We start from the raw sequence: 10,381 nt of genomic DNA, 5'->3' as shown, positions 1-10,381 counted from the left end.
GCTCGCCATCGATGATCCGGGCAGGAGGCGGCGCCGGACCCGGAGCACAGAGGGGTGAGGTGTGATGCGGCTTTATCCGGGACACATGGAAAACAGGATGGATCCGCAGTGAGGCCGGAAGCTGAAGCCTCACTGCGGCTGGACTGATGACCTTAAGGATTTTGAAGGGGCCGATGTAACGGTCCTGTAGTTTGGGGGAGTCCACTTTGAGGGGAATGTCCTTTGTGGACAACCACATCTCCTGCCCTGGCCGATACGCAGGGGCCGGGGTCCGCCAACGGTCTGCATGGGCTTTTGCCCTCTTCCGGGCCTTTAGCAAAGCAGAACGGGCGGCGCGCCACACCCGACGGCACTTCCGCAGGTGGGCCTGGACCGAGGGCACACCAACCTCTCCCTCAACCACCGGAAACAACGGGGGCTGATACCCCAGACACACCTCAAAAGGGGAGAGGCCGGTGGCTGAAGACACCTGGCTGTTATGGGCATACTCGATCCAGGCCAAATGGGTACTCCAGGCCACCGGGTGCGCGGCCGTCACACAGCGCAAGGCCTGTTCCACCTCCTGATTTACCCATTCTGCTTGCCCGTTGGTCTGAGGATGATACCCGGACGAGAGACTCACCGTGGCCCCCAGTTCCCGGCAGAAGCTCCTCCAGACTTGCGAGGAGAACTGGGGACCGCGATCGGAGACGATGTCTGCTGGAATCCCATGCAGCCGGACGACGTGGTGGACCAGGAGGTCCGCTGTCTCCTGGGCAGTCGGGAGCTTCGGGAGGGCCACGAAGTGGGCCGCCTTGGAGAATCGGTCCACTATCGTGAGGATGGTGGTGTTGCCCTGGGACGGCGGGAGGCCCATGACAAAATCCAGGCCGATGTGGGACCAGGGGCGATGAGGCACAGGCAGCGGCTGGAGCAGTCCCGATGCCCTGCGGTGGTCAGCCTTGCCCCTGGCGCAGGTGGTGCAGGCCTGGATATAATCCCGGATGTCGGCCTCCAGGGACGCCCACCAGAAGCGCTGCCAGACAACTGCCACGGTCCTACGCACCCCTGGATGACAGGAGAACTTGGAGCCGTGACAGAAGTCCAGGACTGCAGCCCTGGCCTCTGGTGGGACATAACGTCTGTTCTTCGGCCCAGTTCCGGGATCCGGGCTCCGTGCCAGGGCCTCCCGGACGGTTTTCTCTACGTCCCAGGTGAGGGTGGCCACGATAGCGGACTCCGGGATGATAGGTTCCGGTGGATCCGACAACTCCGTTTTGACTTCATCTTCATGTACCCGGGACAAGGCATCCGATCTCTGGTTTTTGGTCCCGGGATGGTAGGTGATCCGGAAGTCAAAACGGCCGAAGAACAGTGACCAGCGGGCTTGCCTGGGGTTCAGCCGCTTCGCGGTCCTGATATACTCCAGGTTCCGGTGGTCAGTGAAAACCGTGAATGGCACGGACGTTCCCTCCAACAGATGTCTCCACTCTTCAAGAGCCTCTTTCACCGCAAGGAGTTCTCGATTGCCGACGTCATAGTTCCGTTCGGCCGGGGTCAACCTGCGGGAAAAATAGGCACACGGGTGAAGGACCTTATCGGCCTTTCCGCTCTGAGACAGCACGGCTCCTATCCCTGAGTCCGAGGCGTCCACTTCAACCACAAACTGGCGACTAGGATCGGGCTGCACCAGAACAGGTGCAGACGAGAAGCGCCGTTTCAACTCCTTGAACGCGGCATCGCACCGATCCGACCAGGTGAAGGGAACTTTTGGAGAGGTCAGGACTGTCAGGGGGCTAACTACCTGACTGTAGCCCTTAATGAACCTCCTGTAGAAATTCGCAAAGCCGAGGAACTGTTGCAGCTTCCTACGGCTGGTGGGTTGGGGCCAGTCTCTCACCGCCGCAACCTTGGCCGGATCAGGAGCGACGGAGTTGGGGGAGATGATAAACCCCAGGAAGGACAAAGAGGTGCGGTGAAACTCACACTTCTCGCCCTTCACAAACAGCCGGTTCTCCAACAACCGCTGCAGGACCTGACGGACATGCCGGACATGAGTCTCAGGATCCGGAGAAAAGATGAGTATATCGTCTAGATATACGAAGACGAATCGGTGCAGGAAATCCCGCAAGACATCATTAACTAATGCTTGGAAAGTCACGGGGGCGTTTGTGAGGCCGAACGGCATGACCAGGTACTCAAAGTGACCTAAGGGGGTGTTAAATGCCGTCTTCCACTCGTCTCCCTTCCGGATCCGAACCAGATGATACGCATTTCTAAGATCTAGCTTAGTGAATATCTGGGCTCCATGCAAGGGCGTGAACACTGAATCCAACAAGGGCAACGGGTATCGATTACGAACCGTGATTTCGTTCAGCCCCCTATAATCAATGCATGGACGAAGTCCGCCGTCTTTTTTACCCACAAAAAAGAAACCTGCACCCATCGGGGAGGTGGAATTCCGGATCAACCCGGCGGCTAAAGAGTCCCAGATGTAGGTCTCCATTGATTCGCGCTCAGGTCGTGAGAGGTTGTACAGCCTGCTGGACGGGAACTCAACGCCTGGAACCAAATCAATGGCACAATCGTACGGACGGTGGGGGGGGGAGGGTGAGTGCCAGATCCTTACTGAACACATCCACAAGGTCATGGTACTCCACCGGCACCATCCCAAGATTGGGCGGGACTCTGACCTCCTCCTTAGCCTGGGAACCGGGAGGAACCGAGGAACCTAAACATACCCGATGGCAGGTCTCGCTCCACTGAACCACTACCCCGGACGGCCAATTTTAACATCCAAGGGAACCCGAGAATCACACGGGAGGTGGCAGGAGTCACGAAAAACTCGATCTCCTCCCGGTGGTTTCCTGACACCACCAGAGTTACTGGTGGTGTCTTATGTGTGATTAGAGGGAGTAGGGAGCCATCTAGTGCCCGCACCTGCACAGGCGAGGTAAGCGCCACCAGAGGGAGCCCTGCCTCCCTGGCCCATCTGCTGTCTAGCAGATTCCCTTCAGAGCCCGTGTCCACCAGTGCTGGGGCCTTCAGGGTTAAATCCTCATAAAGGATTGTCACTGGGAGTCGTGTGGCAATATGGGTATGTCCCACGTGAATGTTTTGGCCCACCCCTAACCCAGTTTCTAGGGGCGGGCGTTGGTGTTTAACCGCTCGGGGCAGTCCCTCACTTGATGCTCTATTGAGCCACAAACAAAGCACGCTCCGCGGACCAGCCTCCTTTGTCTATCTGGTGGCCTAAATGTGTCCCTGCTCGTGTCCATAGCTTCAGCAGCAGGGGGAGCTGTAACCACACGGAGCGTAGAGGCCGTGGAGCATGGGGAGGGCGGAACTCGGTCGGAACCGGAAGGGAGAGGGACGGCGCGTGCCCGGCCACGCCCTTCGTCTCGTTCCCGACGGCGTTCTTCTAACCGATTGTCTAATCGTATAACGAGATCAATAAGCCCGTCTAAATCCCGCGGTTCGTCCTTGGCCACCAGGTGCTCCTTCAGGACCAACGACAGTCCGTTTACGAAGGCGGCACGGAGGGCAGTGCTATTCCAGCCGGACCTCGCAGCCGCGATGCGGAAGTCGACTGCATAAGCAGCTGCGCTCCGGCGCCCCTGTCTCATTGACAGCAGCACGGCTGAAGCGTTCTCTCCTCTATTTGGGTGATCGAACACTGTTCTGAACTCCCTCACAAACCCATCATATGTCAGAAGGAGCCGTGAATTTTGCTCCCAGAGTGCTGTAGCCCAAGCGCGTGCCTCGCCGCGAAGCAGATTAATTACATAAGCTATCTTACTAGCATCAGTCGCGTACATGACGGGACGTTGTGCGAAGACGAGCGAACACTGCATAAGAAAGTCCGCGCATGTCTCCACACAACCCCCGTACGGCTCTGGAGGGCTTATGTATGCTTTAGGGGAAGGTGGGAGGGGTCATTGAACGACCTGTGGAACGTCACTGTTGCGCACAGGATCGACAGGAGGGGGAGCCGCAGCAGCGCCCTGAGGGCGCGCTTCCACCTGCGCGGCGAGAGCCTCCACCCTGCGGTTAAGGAGGATGTTCTGCTCGGTCATTAGATCCAGCCGAGCCGTAAAGGCGGTGAGGATTCGCTGCAACTCACCGATTATTCCTCCTGCAGACGCCTGTGCGCCCTGCTCTTCCATTGGCCGTTCAACAGCCGGTTGACGCCCCTCGGGGTCCATGACGTTGGCCGAGATATCCTGTTGTGAAAGTGTAGGAACACGGACCCACAACAGGGGGCGCAAATGAACGGACAATGGAGGATGTCAAATAACAACACTTTACTGTTGTGAATAAGCACAACAAACACAACGGATCACAACAATAGACAAAGAAGTCAATTTACAAGAATGTGTCACGTGGGCAGGCTCGAAGATAAGAGACGTCTGTCCAAAGCAGAACCGGAACCACACGATCTCCTCCGCCACCGAACCCCGGGAATACTGGAGCCGCCAAGTCCCGAACTCCCAGGTGGCCACTGCCTCCGCGTGTCGGATCTGGTACTGCTGGTGAGGAACAAAAACAGTTAAATGTGGGTGCGTTTGCACCCAGCAATCCGTATGGTGGGGAAAACCACCTCCACCTCTCGTTGGAAGAATGTCTGCTATTTAACGCACAAAAGTAATAAAGGGTTACTGTCAAAAAGACAACACAGTCAGCTGAGTACGGTACCTTCTAGGTAGAGCGATATCTCGGCAAAGAGGTGGAGATGTCGTCCTGCTGATATACCACTGCTGATCAGATGATTGGTGACAGCTGTTGTAGGTGATAAGTGACAGCTGTCACCCCGGCTGCTCCTGTGAGGCGGCAGCGCCCTCTGGTGCCTGGAGCCCGCACTCCAGACAGGGTGGTGGTGGGCCAGCAGTACCTCCTCTTCAGCGGCCCACACAACATGGAACCTAAATATTCAAAATTTTCTGGGGGCCTGCCCCCAGACCCCTCTACAGAAATCCCCCGCCCCATTGTACAAAATCTTTGATCTGCTTCTGGATTTGCAGGATGGCTTCCAAAGTACAGGTACAGACTACGGATTTTAGAGGTCACTTTTTATGTTATCTGGGTTTTATTTTGTGCAGAAGCAACTTTTGTGGGGAAAACTGTACGGGGAAGAACTTCTCCGAGCACAACAAACTTTCCAGACTGTATCCTGTGACGGTTTTCTGTCACGTGAATGAGCATAGGCGTGTGTGTGTGTGTGTGTGTTTGTGTGTGTGTGTGTGTGTGTGTGCGTGCGTGCGTGCATGTGTGGTGATATGGTGCCACAGAGAAATAACTTTACTGGAGAAGACACAGGGTGCACAGACACAGTTTGACGTCATGGTCCTGAGCTCATCCTACACATGCGTCCTAATTCAAGTCATGAGGTTCTGCTTTCTGTTTACCAGTGAGGAATAAAGACCAGCTTATTTAACTGCAGAGAGTCGACTGCTTGAAACAGGCAAATGTGAATTTGTGTGATATTTCAGAAAGGAATTACTTTATAATCTCAGAAAAATTCAGCTTTTTAAGGTTATGTCATCAACCTGCACCCACACAGAAGACATTTAACGTCACAGTCCAGAACTCACCAGAGCCAATTTGTTTTCAGACTGCAGTGAATCACACTGAAATCCAGCTCAAATCTGGCTGAATGACCTCTGAGAGGCAGGTTGAAAAGAATACTGCTTAAGCCAGATTTGTGTCATTCAGATTGAGAAAAAACCCTATCTGACTTAAACAGGAGCAAACCCGAGTCTGAAGGGGGCCTGAATGAGTTTATCATTTAGCTGCTGAGAACATGGCTCCGCCCACAACATAGCCCAGACACGGGCTTATTTCTGCTGTTCCAGGTCTCTGTAGAAAACCAGTAGGTGATGTCACGCATGTTTGGTCCAGGATATATACAGTCTGTGAGTGATACACAAGTTAATGTTAGTGTTAAATAGTAACCACAGGAGTATCGCTAATCATTAAAATAGCTTTTCTACATATCACCCACAGAAAGGATTGGGGTGAAACACTGACCTTAACATTATGTTTTGTTTTTCCTCATCAACTTCAAATTACTGACCCACAATCACCGCACCAAGTCTGGTCCAAAGTGGACAAAATGTCTCAAAACAAACAAACACACACACACACACACACACACACACACACACACACACACACACACACACACACACACACACACACACACACACACACACACACACACACACACACAGGCTCAAAAACAGTACAGACATATGTGCTGCTTTAGTGGATCGTAAAATAGTCTGATGATGATAATGAAAGCTTGTGCAGATTTATATCATTTACAGATTTACATCATCACAACTGGAATATGAGAATTACCATAACCATAGCCATGATCAGTACACAGTGCTCACTAGGAAGGAATTCAAATCATCAGTCTACAAAATAAGATAATAATAATAATACGAGTGTAGCACCACACAGTGGCGCGAGGCTCGCTTTATGGTAGACAGAGGCACAAACCAGAAATGTCACAAAAAATCTCAGCAGTGGGGAAAAAGCCACAAGCTGTTGTTGTAAACAGATGTAAAAAGCCACAAACCAATGGTAGGCAAACACAGACATTATAAAGAAGAGTAGACGCTGCATTGGTTGCTGAGGTGCAAGAAATGCGACGACCATCTTGGAGTGGTCACCGTAGTGATTCTATCACTAGGCACAGTGAAGGACTGATTTTATAATCTTATTTTCTTTTATAATCTTTCTAACGTAATATGTGTGAAATACCAATTGTTCCAATACTTTTGGAGGGCACTGTATCCTAAGCTTATGATGAGTGCAAAATGAGTGTGGTGTTATTACTGTTTTGTTTAACACTGGCAGGCCCAGAGATTTTTGTTTCTGGTGACTGCCCCCTCCTCTTTGCAAAACATGGTAATTCCTCTCCATATGCTAACATTTGGAGAGGAATTAACATGCAGCTCAAGTGAGCCTGTCTGGGCACATTCCAAATAAACAATAAGCCACATTCCTCTGTCGTGTCTGATTGAGCTTGAGTGCAAAAGTATTATTTCAGCTGGAATCTGCCACCACTGCCCCTGCAACATTATTCATTTTGCAGTCAATTTCATTGAGGTCATATTTTATTTCATGTACTAAGAGTAACCATTTTTCATTTTATATTTTATTTAGCCAACAAACAGTTTTACCCTATTTTTATCATTTGATCCAAGATACGTTATCTGTTTGTCATAAAAAAAAACACTGTAACAATTGCCTGTCATTTTTAGAAGGGCAGAAGTATTTCTGATGAAAATCCTTCATGGTAATTTGGTTGTAGGCCAAACACCTTTTACAATGACAGTGTACTGTACTAAGCTCACAATATCATAGAAGTGGGATTAGCGCACCCCCCCCCCCCCAAAAAAAAAAAAATTCATCTTGGAATAACAATAAACAGAAGATATAATGTCAGAAGAAAACAAAATTTTATTTCTCCCAAACAAAAGGCTATACAAAGCACACAAATGTAGCGTACAGTCATCATAACTAGCAGTTTCTACATTCCCAAAGTGCGTCCTACATTTGCCACAGGTGTATTTTCGGCAGTGTACACAACATACAGTGCTTCTGTAATTATTGCAGAGTATGCTCACTTGGCACTGTGTCTTTTTCTGCTGAGAAACTCTCATCTCACAACGCTGCTGTTTGCGCTCTTCCCCTAGTGCCTGTTCCTGCAAATGTCTGTTTTGAAGTTCCTCAGCAAGCTCCAGCATGAACAATTGCTGACTTTCTTTTGGTCCTGTACATGCTGTGTATAAAACGTGCATTTGTGGCAGCCATGTCCAGTAGGTTGTAAACACAGCCATGGGCCATCTCCGTGTTCCTGCACACGGAGTAGTTGCGTAATTTCTGGTCCATGATATCAACGCCGCATTTGAAATGGTTGTAATCAACAACAGTGTTGGGTTTTTGTTTTCTGGTGTCCACAATTTCCACTTTCTAATGCACGGTGCTCAGAAGAAAGACAAATTTCTTTTTTTTTGTTGCGTACACCATCAGCAAGACACTTCCAGATATGAACACCTGTGCTGAGTACGAGGTCTGTGATAAAAGTAACAGACCTTATTATTTTTTTTCAAAAACCATATGGATTTGAATCACGCGTGATTACATCAGATATGCTTGAACCCTCGTGGGCATGCGAGAGTTTTTTCACGCCTGTCGGTTACGTCATTCGCCTGTGGGCAGTCTTTGAGTGAGGAGTGGCCCACCCTCTCGTTGTTTTTTCATTGTTTCGGAATGGCTCAGAGACTGCTGCTTTGTTTGATAAAAAATTTTTCAAAAACTGTAAGGGACAACTGAGTGGACACCATTCGATAAATTCAGCTGATTTTCGGTAAAAATTTTAACGGCTGATGAGAGATTTTGGTCTGGTAGTGTCGCTTTAAGGATGGCCCACGGCACCTGACGGTGATCTGTGCTTCGAGGCGGCAGCGTCTCGCCGTTTCAAGTTGAAAACATCCACATTTCAGGCTCTGTTGACCCAGTAAGTCGTCAGAGAACAGAGAACTTTCAGAAGAAGTCAGCATGAGGAGTTTATTTGGACATTCCATTGTTAACGGACATTTTGTAATGAAAGAACGTGCGGGCAGAGTCGCATGTCGGGCCGGACCCGACAGCGGGGGGGTCGCGACAGGAAAAACACCTCCGTGTTGGAAACCTTAACGGGCAAGTTGGAACATGCCCAAGCTGTTAAACAATTTCTCAGTTACTCACTTGTTGAAAGCCATCAAAAGCCGCCTGAATTTTACAAATGGTTTTCAACACGGAGGTGTTTTTCCTGTCGCAGCGCACACAGATTCGCCGAGTCATCACGGAAACGACTCGGCGAATTTGCGCGCACGTCTTTCATTAAAAAATGTCCTTAAACAGTGGAATGTCCGCATAAAGTCCTCATGCCGGCCTGTTCTGAATCTTCTCTGTTCTCTCACGACGTCCTGGGTGAATTAAGCCTTAAATTAGGATGTTTTCAGGTCGAAACAGGCCAACGACGGCGCCTGGAAGCGCTGCGCGATGTCCCGCTCCGTGGGAAGTCCTTACAGCGACAGAAACACCCCATAATCTCTCATCAGCCGTTAAACTTTTCATCGAAAACCAGCTTAATTTCTCGAATAGTGTCCACTCGGATATCCCTCACAGGTCCAGAAAAAATGTTGATAAAGCAACGTGCGCCGTCCGCAGTGGCTATTCAGACAAAGAGATTCCGACGGGCGGGGTGGAGCACTCCTCACTCAAGGCCTGCCCACAGGCGAATGACGTCACCGACACGCGTGAAAAAACTTACGCATGCGCAAGAGGGTTCAAGGTTGTCTGACGTAAAAACATATGAATCAAATCCATTTATTTTTTGAAAAAAATAAAAAGGACCGCTTTTTTCATCACAGACCTCGTACAACTGGCAGCCCGAGGTTTCCTTGGCAGTTGCTGGGAGCTCCCAACGATTTTTGTTGATGGTGCCAAGCAGAGTTGTTTTTCGTTGAAGAAGCCTGTTAGCCAATAACAGAGAGGTGAGGAAATTGTCCATAGTTACAGTCCTTCCCTGGTCCATAAATGGTTCCATCAACTTCAAAACAACATTTTCTGACAGCATCTCTCCCGCCGGACGAGTGGGATCTTTTCCCAAGTAAGAGATGGCATTACACATGTATTTCACGTCCAGATCTGCTTCAATCCAAAACTTCCAAACTTGTCAGGCTTGGATATAATGTACTGCAGAAAGGGACAATGAACCATTGATGGAAATAATTGCTCATCCACGGTAACATGCTGCGTGTAGAATGACACACACTTCTCAACAAACCGCTGTCAGATGTCAGAAATTGCTGCAAAATTGTCGATTTGCCGGATGCATTCCTTGCAGGTGTCCTTGTTGTTAAAGTGAAGGTACCGCTTTATTTCAATGTTCTTATGATTTACAGAAATAATCCTGAATTCTAGGATTATTTCTTTTGTTTTTGTGGTGTTCAGTGGTAGGTTGTTAGCTGAACACCACAGTGTCAGTCGGGTGACCACATCTCTGTAATCAGACTCATTCCCCCCTGAGATGATTCCAACCACAGTGGTATCATTAGAGACTTTTCCTTCTCTATAAAGAGGAACCCTACTTTAGCCAGTGAAGACAATGGGTGAATATGATGATTAAGGTCTCACTCAAAAATAAAGTTTCTCATTCTTATTGTCCCACCCCCCAGATTTGTTCATAATGTGAAAAGAAAAAAGCTGACAAAATTTGGATGTATTATAAAATATTTACTGGTAGCTCAACAGCATCAGTGTTTTGTAATTTTTGGAAAATTTTGGATATGATAAATCACAGTTGTTTTAACATAAACATAAGAATATAGTAGAAATACTTAAA

Source organism: Thalassophryne amazonica, chromosome 18 (genome assembly GCF_902500255.1).
Source record: "Thalassophryne amazonica chromosome 18, fThaAma1.1, whole genome shotgun sequence".
In the NCBI taxonomy this organism is placed as follows: domain Eukaryota; kingdom Metazoa; phylum Chordata; class Actinopteri; order Batrachoidiformes; family Batrachoididae; genus Thalassophryne; species Thalassophryne amazonica.
Note: the sequence above shows the minus strand (reverse complement) of the source record.